Genomic DNA, 14,743 nt, shown 5'->3' with positions numbered 1-14,743 from the left:
AATTATAAGGCTCCTTCCTCTTCCTTGCAGCACACTCCCCCATGGTTTGCTTACATCAGTGCTCAATGTTTCAGGGTTACAGTGCCCATGTCAGGCTGTTCTGATCACACTTTGCTGTGCAAAGATACAGGAATCTCTTCAATGGGACTGAGCTGCTGTTCTCAGTCTGCTGACAGTGTAGGCCCAAGGAACTCACCCAAAACAGAGCGCTCAGCTGCAGCCTTTCCCTCTCCCAGTTGGCTCCCAGTTTGGAGGGGTTTGATGGGAAAACTCCCCCAGGCAGGTGGAGTTGGCCCCTGGCGCTCCAAGCCCTGGTCTACACCAGGAGGTTATTTCTAAATAATAAGCAGAGCATCTTGTTATTTCAAACTAAGCTTGTTACTTCAAAATCTGTACTCCTGCTCTCCTCGGGGAGTAACACTGATTTCATTTCAAAACAGCACCAGTGTGGGCGCTCCACTGCCGCTATTTCGAAATAACGACTTCCCAGAGTCAAAGTACTTACTCCCTAGTGCTTCGTGGGGCGCTAAGGCGAGGTAGCACACCCACGTTAAGGGAGCCTGCCTCAGACTAATTTCGAGGCTCCCCCATAGGGGGCCATGCTATTTCCATTTTGTTATTTCCGGAGTTATTATTCTGAATTTAGTTATTCCGAAATAATTTCCTAGTGTAGACATTCCCTAAGGGCACAACTGCTCTGGCCGGTAATCCAGGGCAGCTGCCTGCTGCGTGTGTCTGTGCCCGGGGGCGGGAGACTGAAGTTAGGAGTTCAGTAGAGTTTTGTAACATGCGCCCTGCATCCTAAGTTAGTTTGTCAGGGAGGTTGCTTGGGCCACCCCAACTGCCTGAACTGTGCTCTCAAGCCAGATGTATTACCCATGGTCTGTTACATCTGCAGAAGGACTTGACACCTTATCTGGCGTGTGAGTCCCTTGGCTGCACCACACCCAGCCAGACACACTGCTAACCTCGCACAGAAGAGATCGTGGTCTCCGGTCATCAAGGGCCCTAGCACAGCATGCAGGCCAATAGGACTGCGATTTCACATCGGCAATACCAGGTCACCGGACAGAGGACTTCACGGACATTATCAGCACAGACACCGGTACCGCTGAGAATAGTGTTTTGCTCTGTTGTATTTATCTCCTGTTTGACGGGATCACTGTGCTAAATATACTGTACATGTTCAAGTGATGTCTTCCGGTCTCCAACTATCTGGCTAGTAAGCAGGGTTACCTTGTGGGTAGAATTTTACTTCCTAGCTGCCCTATTAGCCCTGCCAGGAAGGAGCAAGCGGGGAGGAAGCACCCAAAATAAATTCATATGGGGAGAAAATAAGGAACTTACACCTTCCTGAGTAGGTGGTGCTAGAACACTCAGGCCTGTCCACCAAAATCCATAAGGAGATTAGTGCCGAAGGAGGCAAAGAGAGTGTGGATAAGGGTGTTATACTAGTAAGAATTCTATATTTCTGCCCAGCAGGGTAACACCAGACAGGGGGCTAGATGCCCCAGTTTCTTGCATGACATTCACCACCTAAAACCTTTTTATTTGCATTTCATGGGCTCCCTGGGAGGGGGTGAGCAGCAGTCCCCACTGCTTTGTGAAAGAGAAAAAATAACAGCAAGTGCCATAGGCTTGTTAACTGCAAGTAGCCATAGAGGTTTATGCAGTTCGACAATCAGGAAAACAAGAAATCTTGGCTTGCTTGAGAAATGCAAATCCCAAGGCTGAATGTGGCTGATTCCCACAGTGATTAGAAAGGGAAGAATGCAAGAGCAGGCCAACAACTTGGTACTGCCTGAAGAAGTGGGCTGTGCCCACGAAAGCTCATGATACCATCTCCATGTTTTGTTGGTCTATAAAGTGCTACCAGACCATTGGTTGTTTTTTTCTGTAACAGACTAACTTGGCTATCCCCTGAAGCTGCCTGACCAGGTGAGATTATGGGCAATGCGCCTTTCTGCCCCTAGGTAGAGCTAATTCTTTTGCTGCCAAGGAGCCAGTCACAATCAGCGGCATGATGAACTTACAGAGGAATATTAGGAGGTCAATTCTGTGTCCTCCTGGGCAGTGAATGTTTAGGGAATTGAAAGGGGATTTTGTAGACAAGGAAAGCAGTAAATCTTTTTTTTTTTAACCAATCTAATTCCATCTCTGTTCCTGGATCATTCCGCTCCTCAAGCTATTTCACAAAGTGCTTATTGTCTCGTTAACAATAAAGCAGATGCAATTAAGAAAAAGCAATAAAACTTAAGCACAATAAAATTAAAACAGCCTCCATGATTATTTTATAACTCCACTAAAATGACAAAGTAGTCTTTCTTTTGATATTGTAAAACACTTTCCATTTGCTGCAAATATTATTGTGACGAATATTGGCAAAATGTCTATACATAAATAATGCATTGCTTTTGAGACCTGATCGCCTGTTGCCCTGCACCAGGTAAAAGTGAAAGCAAATGCTCCCTTTGCACGAAGTTAATGGGGTTGTAGGATTGTGCTCCATTAGGCTACGTGTCTTGTGAGAAAAGAACAATTCCTTTCCCCCTTACTTCCAAGGGAGAGAATTCAGGAAGCACTTTGAAAAGGTTAAATTCAAACTAGGATCTGAAGGTTAGGTGAAGACATGGCACCCTTCGTACTGATCCAAACTATTCTCTGGTCTTTATTGTGAACTTCTGTCCCGGTCCAAGGCACAGAACCATAAGACTGAAAGAGCCTGTCCACACTGGGAAGATATTTCGAAATAACAAGCAAGCGTCCACACTGCCACGCGTGTTCTTATGAAATAATGGGCTTGATATTTTGAAATAATTCCTGCCTGTGAACGGGAATGGTCTTATTTTGGGAGTGATTATTTCAAAATAACCTGATAGGCTGTGTCTAGACTGGCAAGTTTTTCCACAAAATCATCTGCTTTTGCGGAAAAAACTTGCCAGTTGTCTACACTGGCCGCTTGAATTTCCGGAAAAGCACTGATCATCTCATGTAAAATCATCAGTGCTTTTCCGGAAATACTATGCTGTTCCCGTTCGGGCAAAAATCTTTTTCCGAAAGACTTTTGCGCAAAAGGGCCAGTGTAGACAGCATAGTACTATTTTCTGCAAAAAAGCCCCGATCGTCAAAAAGGCAATCGGGGCTTTTTTGCAGAAAACCGCGTCTAGATTGGCCACGGACGCTTTTCCACAAAAAGTGCTTTTGCGGAAAAGCATCCTGCCAATTTAGACACGCTTTTCTGAAAATGCTTTTAACAGAAAACTTTTCCATTAAAAGCATTTTTGGAAATTCATGCCAGTGTAGACATAGCCATAGTGTGGACAGAGCCAAAGGGACCTCACGAGGTCATTTATTTAAGTCCCCATAACTCATGGGAGGACATTATGCAGCCATGGCTGACAAAAGACCACCCTTGGACTGCTCTCTGCTATTTGCTTTGTTTGGAATCGGTGTGTACATCTCCATAACATCTCACTAGGACGCCTCACTTTGATGCCTGATCCTTATTTCAGTTCAGTTTCTCCCTTTAGGATTTGCTGTTTTGTTCATTTTTTTTAAGAAAAAGGGAAAACTTGTCCTGTCGGACCTAGTCAGAGTCTCCCTCCAATGAATAATGTAAATTTCCACTTTTTTTTCCTTTTTTTTTCCAAATTGTGAGGGCTCAAAGGGGTTGAAGTATCACTCTGTAGCAAGGTAAGAGGCATTTTGAAAGGCAGCCTGGAATATTTAAAGTTTTACATTAGAAATGCAAGTTATTGAATTAAGGAAGTTAAAGTGACGAGTTACTTGTTCAGCCCCTGGGGCCTGGATCCACAATGGAACTTGGGTGTCCTGGTGCCAAGTGTCACAGTCTTTTAAATGCCTAGAAATCACAGGACCTCCATCCACCCCCTCCCCCCACAACTACCCTCAGGTTCCCTACTCAATGAATGGGGGGAGGAAAGCCCCAGAGTATGTGCGCCCCACACCCAGCATGCTGAGTGGAGCCATCTAAGCCAGCCAATGGGAGATGCACAGAAGAGGGGTGTGTCCTGAGCCCAGCCTTCTCCCAGAGTTAAGTTAGGGCCACAGCGAGGTGCTTAGCTCTGCTAGGGATTCCCAACTGGGAGCTGCTGCCCTGGACTCATTTCTGTATCAGGGGCTGAGCGTTAGGGGCTGAGCGTTAGGGGTTTGCCTCGCTCCACACACATCAGCCAGGTAAGGCGGTGCTGGTGCTGCTGATCACTTTGAACCCCGAGGTCGAAGCGCTGGGGATGGGCCCCCCCCCCCCCAGCGCCTGTTCCCTGGTTCCAGTGATTAACAGCTTCCACAGGAGGCCCAGAGCGAGCCCGCCTCCGAACAGCCTGCAGCTCGGTGGGAAAAGCCCTCTCTTGACATCTGCTGAAATCTGTCTGCTTGAGGGAGAACTGAACCCAGGTCTCTCACACCCCAGGCAGGGCTGACTCTGGGGTGTGTGCAGGGCTTGGGACACCCCCCCCCCCCACTCTGCTCCAGGCCCTGCACCCAACCCCACCTCTTCCTACCCCTACGTTGCCCTTTCCCTGCCCCCAATACCCGTCCCCTGAGGAATTACTGGGGGGGCTTGGCGCCAGCAGAGAGAGTCGGGCCTGACCCTGCCCACACCGGTGGCGGGAAGCAAAGTGATCCAGCCCCAGCACCTTGTACTCCCCCAAGCCTGGCTCCCAGCCTTGGCGCTCTGCTTCTCTCTCAAACTTCCTCCCTCAAGCGACGAGGCCCGGGGGCTAGCGGAGGGCCTGGCGCTGGCAGCAGGGTTTGGGCCTGTCCCTGCACTCACTATCGGTGGCTGGAAGTGGAGCAATCTGGCCCTGGGCCGCTCTGCTCCCCTGCCTCCCAGCCGTGGGGCTTCAGGGAGGAGGCTTGATGGAAGGGGTGGAACTTCACTCGCCAGTGGCCATGGCCAGAAGCCGAGGGATGAAGCTGGGAGCAAGGGGGAGAGGAGCAGGCTGGGGTCGGGTCACTCCACTTCATGCTGACAGCACCAGCAAACCCTTTTCCCCTCCTTCCCGGTGTGTTATGAAGCTGCTGGAAGTGCCATCTCTTGCGGCCCTGGTAATTAAACACCACTTTTTGCAGGCTAGGGGCACTGACTCTGGGCTAATTCTGCCGCAGGTGACCACAGCCTGGTATTCCCATTTAGGCTGGCTGTGATATTTTCCTTGCCTTTTTGACCTAACATACTGTGTAACATTGCAGTATGCTCTCATCCAGCTGCCACGCTTCAACTCAGAGGTGGCTGCATTTCAACAGTGGGTGAAGTGATTTGTTATATATTTTAGAGCCAGTACATAGAGTTTATAAACTGCTTTTAAAGCCATAGGAATGGAAGGTGTTATAGACACGTAAGCACTTTATCAATGCTCCATACCAAAGAGTTGCAAAAGCAACATATAATTTAGAGGATTACTTTATCCTGTACATTTGCCAAGAAAATCCTTGTTTGATAATAAGTCATATTCTAGGGCCAGCATCAACAACAAGTACTGTCTTTTGCAAACAAAACTTTCACTCACTGATGCAAACTGAAGAAGTGGCAAGATTTTGGTGTATGTGGACAGCGAAAAAAACTTTCCCACTAACTCTGGCTGAAGACAATGGGGATTCTTCCTATGCTGATTGAAGCAAAAGAGATGAAAATGTTCCTTTTATTCTGCACAGAAAGCAGAGAGACTCAGATCCTATCACCCAACTGGCAACCTTCTGTTTATAGAACCAGTCTGGCTCTTGAAAAGCACTCATTTACACTTACCGTTAACTTGTCACGTAACAGAAATGGAAAAAACATTCATGGTACACATGAGCAGTAAGTGCCAACCTATGCCTGCTCCACCTCTTGTCATGAAAAGCTTTCATGGTAAAGCCTTCTCTGTTTTAGTCACTCAGCACAGGAATTGGTACAAAACCTTATTTAACTAAGCAAACTTTTCAAGGTAAATATTTTCTAAGTGAAATTAAGGCTGGTAAGAGCACTAGACTGACAGCTACAGAGAGCAACAGAAAAAGTTTCCCTTAGAGATATGCCTGAAGCCTCGTCTTGTGGGGATTACATATATACCACACATACTATGTACCTTAGCAGTTTTGCAGTAAAGTCTGTATTGAGATGTGTGCGCATGAATGCATCTGAAGAAATATACTTTTTTTCTTATAGCCAAGTTCAGGCTCTGGTTTATATCAATGGAACTAACATAGTTACGGAAAGAACCGTCACATATTAGTCTTGAAATAATGAAAGAAAAGGCCAAGTCAAGACCCAAAATGGCAGAATAATTTTAGAATAAGCAAGATATATGTTTCTTTAAAAGAAAAATATGACAGTTTCACGGGAATGTTCTTAACTTTATAGGAAGAAAGAATCAAGTCTGGATAGTGGGTTTTTTTCTCTTGTCATCACAAGTTCTAGAAGAACTGCTGAATGTGAACACAAAAAAATACTTCATGCAAGTGAAAGGAACGTGCATTTAAGGAAAAGCAGAATATATTTTGGTTAGTTTCCAGGTGATTGGTCTCTTACTAACACATACTGCTTGTGGATGAATGAAAATATTTATCTAGAGACCCCATCACCAGTGTGTCCACCTCTTCCTGGTTTTGCTCCTTATAAACCAGTCCCTTAAGCGCTCTCTGAGGAAAGGAGGGAAAACACATGACAATTTTTCCAATGTTTTCACCACTGTAGTCAGAATCGCATTGATGTCACAGAGATTCTATTGATTTACATCTGCACTGGCTTCTGGTACCGCTCAAAACTCCCATGTCTCAACACCTCCCTCAACTCCTAGAAAGTGTCACTGGGCACCATTTCGGGACTCAGGCTTGCAGGACTGTGAAATTACTGCACAGATGTTTAGGCCTGGGCTGGAACTCGAGCTGTGGAATCCCACAAGGTAGGAACATGCCAGAGCTCAGGCCCAAGCCCAAATGTTTTACAGCTCTGCGAGCCTAAGGCAGAGCGCATGGGCCAGACATAGGTGCTTGGCTGCAAGGCAGACAACCCATGGACCTATCCTTTCTCTCTGTGAAGAGCTAGAGCGTTTTATGCAATGCCGTTTACTTTCCCTTTTCTATGTATATCAAAATGGTCTGGGTCTGAGACCTAGAAGTGGGCAAACCTCAAAGTTCTACATTCACAGAGGTTATGGCCAGAAAGGCCATCAGCTCACCTAACCTAACCTCCTATATAGGACAAGCCATTACATTTCACCCAGTTACCCCATCACTGAGCTCAATAATGCGCCTGTTGGCAAAATGAAAAGATTTTCCTTCCATCAATAATTTCCCTGTCAGGCTATTTGAAGTCCTAGTGAAAACCAAGGAGGCAAGCCAATCACAAGTTTTTCATGCTCAGTTCTTTGTCTAGGACCACCAAACAAGCACGGAAATACTAAATAGGGGAGGAGGAGGAGAGACCCTCTCTAAGGGAAATTTCACCCGGTTTCTTTTGGCAAAGAGGTTTTGGGAAGACAGCAGTGACTCTTCTATACAGCTGACAATCGGGATTTTTGGTCCTCCACTTCCGGTTACTAAAGAGGTCGATGGACATTTTTGAAAGTGCTGACAATCCCTGTTAGCCAATGTTAACAATCAGGGTGGACTGATTTTAATCAAGATGATTTACATCATTGATTTACATTGTGATTTAAATCACCAAACAATCATTCACTGATTTAAATCAAGTTACCAAAAACACTCAGACTGACAGTACTTGGAGTAAGCCTCTTGAACTCACTGACACGTCTGGTTTTGAGAAAACAAGTATGGGATGGGGATCTCTTGGGAAAGAGTTCTGCTGAAGTGAAACAGGGAACAGACTCATGGCTTCACCATTATGGCCTGTGGCTGCGATGTTCCAAAATAAGAGGTACGTGTTAATAATATGAAATAAGAAAATGACCCTCAGTGGCAACTGGCAACTCTAGATTTCTCTCACTGCAGCTTTCTGTACTGTATACTCAGGTGATAGATTCTAAATCTAATTACCTAATTAAACAAGCCATAAAGATTAGCTAAGCTCAACTTTTTTTTTTCTAGCAACATCCAACAGAGTGAACAGCTTGGGAACTTACTTGTCAAATCGCACTTATACTAAAAGATAGACAGAGAGGCTTGAAGAATGATGCCTGGGGTTTTTACCCATGAAAGCTTATGCCAAAATAAATGTGTTAAGTCTTTAAGGTGCCACAGGACTCCTCATTGTTTTTGGAATTATTGAAGTTATTAACCAGTTTATCCACCCAGCCACATCCACATCTTCCGCCACACTGTTTTCTCCCAATAAGCAGCTTTCCTTAGGATGTTTCATTCCTGCTCCATCTTGCACTGCTTATGCCTGACACATTTTCCTTTTTTTTACCCAGGAAACAAATTTATTCAAAATATTCCCAGGAAGGGTCTCTCCTATGCCCAGAAGCCAGGATAGTTTTTCTGAGGCAAAAGGGAATATAGGAAGCTGTGAGTTTCCTGAATAACGGTGTCCCTTTTCTTTACAGTCCACTCCATGGTTCCTTTCTACGCTGCCCCAGTCCTTTTCTGTCTATTGTCTCTCCGTCTTTAAAACAAAATTTTCACTAAACCCTCTGTTGTGCTTGGCCCAAGTCCACCACCACATAAGCAGGGAACAAGCACAATCCTGTTCAGCTTGTTTCTCTCTTTTCATATATTACTTTGTAGTCTGCTGAGAAACAGAAATGGAAAGCCCAGAACGTTCAAGAAGCAAGAGCTGGTAGTTAGGCTGGACTGCCTAGAGCCATTTGTTCATTTTGATGAGACTGTCAGTAGGTGTAGCATGCTTGTGATGAAATTTAATGGTGTTATTTTTCAATGAAAAATATAGTATTTTATTCATGACTTAAAAAAATAAAAAAATCCAAATTTAAATAAAAAATCTTATTTTTTTAAAATCATTTTTAGCCACCCTGCGAATAATCCTTTTTAAAGAATTGCGTGAAAGGCCACTTGCAAAATATAGCAACAGCTCACCTAATGGCCACCTCTCTAGACAGCCCTTTGTTAGGATATGTCTACACAGCAAAGTTATTTTGAAATAACAGCTGTTATTTCGAAATAACTTTCCTAGCATCTATACAAGTCAACTGCTATTTTGAAATTAATTCGAAATAGCAGAGGGCTTATTTCAAAATTGGTAAACCTCATTCCATGAGGAATAGTGCCAATTTCGAAATTGCTATTTAGAAATAAGCGCTGTGTAGATTTTTATTTCGAAATAGGGGGTCTCCAGCCCATCTCAGTGTGCCCTGCCGGCCGCCCTGGCCACAAGGTAACTTCTGACCTGATGTCCTGCCGGAACCAGTTCCGGTTGGCCTTAAATGCGATTCAGCGTCCAATCAGTGTGGACGCACTATTTTGAAATAGCAAAAAGCTATTTAGAAATGCATTTTGTGTGTAGATGCGTTATTTCGAAATAAGATATTTCAAAATAACTATTTCAAAATGAGATATTTTGAAATAACGCTATAGTGTAGACATACCCTGAGACTACTTTAAACCATCCACCCAGATGCTCAATAGGATAACATTCCACATCTGCAGAGAAAGACCTAGTGTAGCTGTGTCAGCAAGCACAACAGGATGACCCCAGGCATGAAACAGACCTTCCATTATTATGGTAGGACGGCTATAGGCAGCATACAACAGAGGCTGTCTGTTGTCTCCTGGGCAACTGGACATGTTGAGGAGGTGGTAGGGTGAGGAACAGCAGAAGTAACCAATGTGAGGGTAAAGGAAGGTGCCAGGTAAGGAAAGGGATGGGTAGCAATTGTGTCTTACACTCTCTTGTGAGCTATTATTTTTGCCATTCACCCACTCCCCGCCTTTCCCACGCTGCACTACATCATGTAAGCTCTGTAATATTGCTCGCCCGGCTGTAAACCTGATTACATGTACTGGGGACATGGCTCTCTGACAAGGAAAGGCAGGAAGCAGTCATGGGATTCCATCAGTCTGCACTCATGCTGACTTACCGGCATGTAGCTTACAGCACCAATGAAATGGCCCAGTGCTCCCCAAGGCGTGGAAAGGCTGGATCAACCTATGCAGAAACACAAAGGCTAAATTGTGAGACAGAACAGCTCTTGGATTTCCCCTTATGAACCGCTCCCGCGGCCAGCGTGGGCTGCCAGGCAGCCGGTCCACTGATGAAAGCGTTCTCTGACGGCCCTGAGCAAGGGGGCTTTGCTAAAGCACTTTGCCTGCACCCATCTCATCCGAGGCTAGGTCCACGCTGAGCTGGGGCGCGATTCCCCACTCGCGGACACACTCAGAGCTGGCACCTGGATACACAGTGTCACCGCACTAGGATGGGCAGCGGCAGCAAAGGCCTGGCTAAGCCTTGCTGTGCTGAGTCTCTGCCCTCCCGTTTCAGGCAGGTTTGTACTTGCCACTGCCCACGGAGCCTCCTCTGGCACTCTGCATAACACTGCGGCTACCTCACCATTCACACTGACAGCCGCATGGGGAGAGGCTCGGACGGCTCCCTGGCCAACACCCATAAGCATCCTGTAAGCGAGATCCTCCTAGCAACAGGCGGGCGCAGACTGGCTCCCCCAGGCAGCTCAGGACTCTCTGCTCCTCCGTTCCAGATTCAGGATGGATCTTTGGGAAGTGCAGCCCCACAGGGGGAGGTTTTAGGTCAATAGCTGCAGACAAGGCCCTGGATTTCAGGAACAGCCACATAAAGGGAGACCCACAAGACGGCCCCAGCAGGCTTATAAAATCTCCACAGCCCACTTACCCACCCCTGGGCTGCCATGTGATCCGTCTCCAGGCACAATGCTCAACGAAGGCCATTCTAGGAAAGGGTGTTTATTTCACAGTGCAAAGCGGTTGCCAGAACACACCCACCAGTCTTACCCTAGGGCCCTGCAGGCTGCCACAGGGAAACTCCTCTCGGAAAGAGAATGACTCGGCTATACTGATTAACCCTTCGATGACCAGAGTGGGGACTTCCCCAAGCCCCAGCCACTCTGAACTCTCAACACAACAGACGAACGGAGCAGGGCTACATACACCCCCAATAAGCCAAATTCATTTCACTCCGTGGCATCCCAATGAAGAGGGCACAGAAAGCCCTGAAAGCAGCTGCTTTGTGTCACCCGCATCCCTTCTGCAGCCGTTCCAGCTCCTTGCACTGCAATACAGCTTTCAGCATAAAAATGGCTGAAGTTTCTCCGTAGACCATCGGCAGATTTACTCAAAGTCAGTGTCTTTCTGGGGGATTTAGATTTCACTTCAACAGTTATTTTATCAATGAAGGGAAGCGAAGGAAACGGCAGGGAAAAGATGGTGTCAGAATCCCTGCTCTCCTTTTAAAACTATCTACTTAAAGGCCCACAGTTTGAAACTGTGCTCCCCCCCCCCCCCCCAGAGCTGTAGAAGGGACAAAGGGACAGAATGGAATTTCCCGGGCAGAAGCGTGTAGACCAAGGGGACAATTTCTGATTTCACTTAACTGGTTTTATGCCGCTAAATACTATTGTCTTTAATGAAGTTGCTCCTGATTTAGACACAGAAAAATATCAGAATCAGGTCCAATCAATCCCCTGACAGAGGAGTTCACTAGTTGGTTCATATCCCAGGATCTCAAAGCACTTTACAAGCATTCACAAATTCTCAGCAACCGCAGCGGAGTAGCTATTAGCATTACCGTACCACAGCTGGAAACCCTGAAGCCCGAAGAGATGAAGTAAGTAGCCCAGAGTCACAAAGTCATTATCAGAGCTCGGAAAAGACCTCAGGAGTCCTGCCCTGCCTTTATTGCGGTAATGCTCTCAGCTTTTCCATTCTCAGGCCCACACTTAAGAGTTGTCAGGCCTCCAGGATTGCCCTGAGTCCCCAGGAATTAAATATTAATCGTTAATTAAAGATTAGGTCATGTGATGAAGCCACCAGGAATACATCCAACCAAAATTGGCAACCCTAGGCTCACTGTAAATGACTGATATTCTTCCCTCCCCCCTCCCAGTAATTTTCCCATGGGGTTCCCAAGGGAAAGCAGGCTTAGGAATGGGCCACCGCCAGCTTCTGCACAATAAAAGGTAGGCGAAACCAGAGTTATTCCAGCAGAACAATTCCCAAATGGGATGCAGCAGGGCAGACTGACGTCTGGACACCCCAGACTGAGAGGTTACAGCCATAGTCAGACTGAGAGTGGTTGTGAGTCAAGTCCCAGGGCCTTGATCCTGCTCCCACTTGTATCAACAGGAGTTTGGGCTGTGATGGGTGCAGGATCAGACCCCAGACGGACGTACATGAGCCACAAAAGCTCTGCTGCTGGTAAGCTGTGTGCCTGCCACGCCTCTGGGGTGGCCACGGAGACACGACCGTGGCAAAGGCTTCCCGCTTGTGCAGAACTGCAGGGACACCAGCTGGGTTCGCCACCGGTTCCTGTTTAGGTTCCAAATCTCCTTTGGTTTCCCCTTGTAAAGCCTGAACTTCCTGCAGAACCACAGAGGGCCGCAGGGCAGAGAAGAGAGCTCGGGGCCCTGCCACGGCAGGGAAGAGGCGGTGGGGTTAGTGCTTTAGGACAGGCACTCTGTGGGTGTCCATCCAGCGCCTGGTGCACGGGGACTCTGATCGGTCATTGGCAGTCACAATTAAGGATCTTCAAATGCGATTATCTGGCTAATCATATAGTCAATACAATTTGTATCAACTACACGATTAGTCGATAGGCGCCGCTGGGCAGAGCTGCAGGTTCCACCCGCGCTGTGGCTCTGCATTTTAAATGTAATAAAAGCTGCTGGGCTCTTACTACATGTACAATGCAGAGGTGCAGTGATCTGCGTGAGCTGGGACTGCTCAGTCCCGGCTCGTGCTGAATCCAGCAGCCCCGTTCACGGCGGACAACCCTGGCCACCACGAACACAGGGACTGATTGGTGACAATAGCCCCTGTCCATGGGGGGAGACAACCCCCTGCTGGGACCCTTGCAGACAGGGGCTGCTTCGCAGCAGTGTCCTCTAACTCCTGCTGCCTCTACGAGGCAGCGAGGGTGGGGGGCAGGTGCACCCCAGAGACAGTGCTGGGGGGAACCAGCAGTGAAGCCGGCTCCCCCCAGCACCGGCTCCTGTCCCTCCCCCATTGTAGCCTCTGAGAGGCAGCAAGAGGGGTGGGGTGCCGCAGAGAGCACGGGGCTTCCTGTGGCTCTTCTGCTTTTGAAATGTACAAGTGTTCCAGAGGGCTCTTGTACATTTCAAAGGTGGAAGCGCCCGCATAAGGAAAGAAGCAGTCCCTGATCAGGCCCTTTGCCCGCCGTGCCACTAACTCCCCTGCCCCCCGTGGAGATGCTGCTGGGGGGAACCAGCTTAAAGGCCCAGCATCAGCTCCTGCTCCCCCCGCCCTTGCTGCCTCTCTCTGATACAGGCAGCAAGGCGGCGGGTGTGGGAAGGGAGGAGGAGAGCAACTAGTGGAATGAGGAGTAATGGTAGTTCGAACTAGGAAGCCTAGTTCGAACTACCTAGTTCGTGCCGCGTGTAGCCGCGCGGCACGGGGTTCGAACGAGCGGGGATTTAAAAATGGCGGCACCCCAATTATGCAAATGAAGCCCGGGAAATTCAAATCCCGGGCTTCATTTGCAATTGCGGTATGCCTACATTACCCCGCTAGTTCGAACTAGCGGGGTAGTGTAGACATACCCTAACATCCCTAATCAGAATGCAAATAAACACTACTTCTGTTACTAATAGAAGCCAGGGCTACACTAACAGGGAAATTCGACTTCCGATACACAACTCCGGCCATGTTAATTTCATAGCTGGAGTTGATGCATCTTAAATCACGTTTTTGCGCCGTCCACATAGCGGGAGGGTGATGGGAGCAAACACTTTCTCCTCGTGAGGAGCAGCAGTACCAGCGCTGACGGGGAGCCCTCTCAGTTTGAATTAATGGGTCTTCACTAGACCTGCTAAATCGAGCCCCGGAAGATCGACCGTGGCAGTATCGACCTTCCGTGTAGCATAGACACAGCCAAAGATACATTCCCCAGCCCCGTAGGGAGGAGGCACTCTAGAGAGGTTGACTGTACTTCTCCCCCACCCTCCACATGTGCAAAGGACCAGCTATAATCTTCCTGTACCCAAGGAGCTGTAGCTGGCCAGCACCATCTGAAACAGCTCAGCAGTCAGTTTTCTGGGCGAGTTCACAGCCGTCATTGTCTTGCTGTGCAGGCATGTCGGGGTGGGACGGGCCCCTCACACGGTTCTTGGGAGCACAGGGCATGCCTCCCACACACCCTACAAGAGGTGCTATGCCTTTCAAAGAGCCAACAGGCCACCACCCCGCTCCTGGCACACTCCCTTTCCAGAGCCATAACTCGGCCGTGCTCTTGTCGCCAAGCAAATTCTAGATATAAAAGAATCCCAATAACTGAGTCATTTTAATACGCCTGTCAGGCCAGTGGGGGCTCCCTGGCTTCTTTAGTTCCTTTCTTTCACATCTCGCCATTTGGTCTCATGCTCACTCCAAGGGATCAGAAGCTGCCCAGAACTTCCAGCCCCAGACCAGGTTTGCTAAATGGTGTGTAACTGACTCATCAAATAGTCAATGCATTTTGTTGACAGGGCACCTCCACCCTAGGGCTGTTGCTACACTTCAAAGGTGAAAGCGCCTCATGGAGCCCGGGGTCAGCTGGGACTCCCCCACTGATCCTGGGCTCTATGTGCCGCTGCTACTTTGAAACGCCGCCTGCAGCCTGGGGACACCCCTGCTG

General features: G+C 47.9%; 1 protein-coding gene across 12 annotated transcripts in view; it reads right to left on the bottom strand.

Annotated features, from left to right (window-relative positions):
* HIVEP3 (HIVEP zinc finger 3) overlaps positions 1-14,743 on the bottom strand; it is a 403,526-nt gene that overhangs the window by 109,884 nt on the left and 278,899 nt on the right. For 8 of the 12 annotated variants that reach the window (XM_075908749.2, XM_075908754.2, XM_075908748.2 and 5 more), the window contains one exon: positions 9,999-10,066. The exons of the other annotated variants lie outside the window; for them this stretch is intronic. The gene's annotated coding sequence lies outside the window, so the exon portion shown is untranslated. The remainder of the gene's footprint in view (positions 1-9,998; positions 10,067-14,743) is intronic. 12 annotated transcript variants of the gene reach the window in all.

Source organism: Pelodiscus sinensis, chromosome 26 (assembly GCF_052426305.1).
Source record: "Pelodiscus sinensis isolate ZL-2025 chromosome 26, ASM5242630v1, whole genome shotgun sequence".
NCBI lineage: Eukaryota > Metazoa > Chordata > Testudines > Trionychidae > Pelodiscus > Pelodiscus sinensis.
This window is presented reverse-complemented; position numbering and strand designations above follow the sequence as displayed.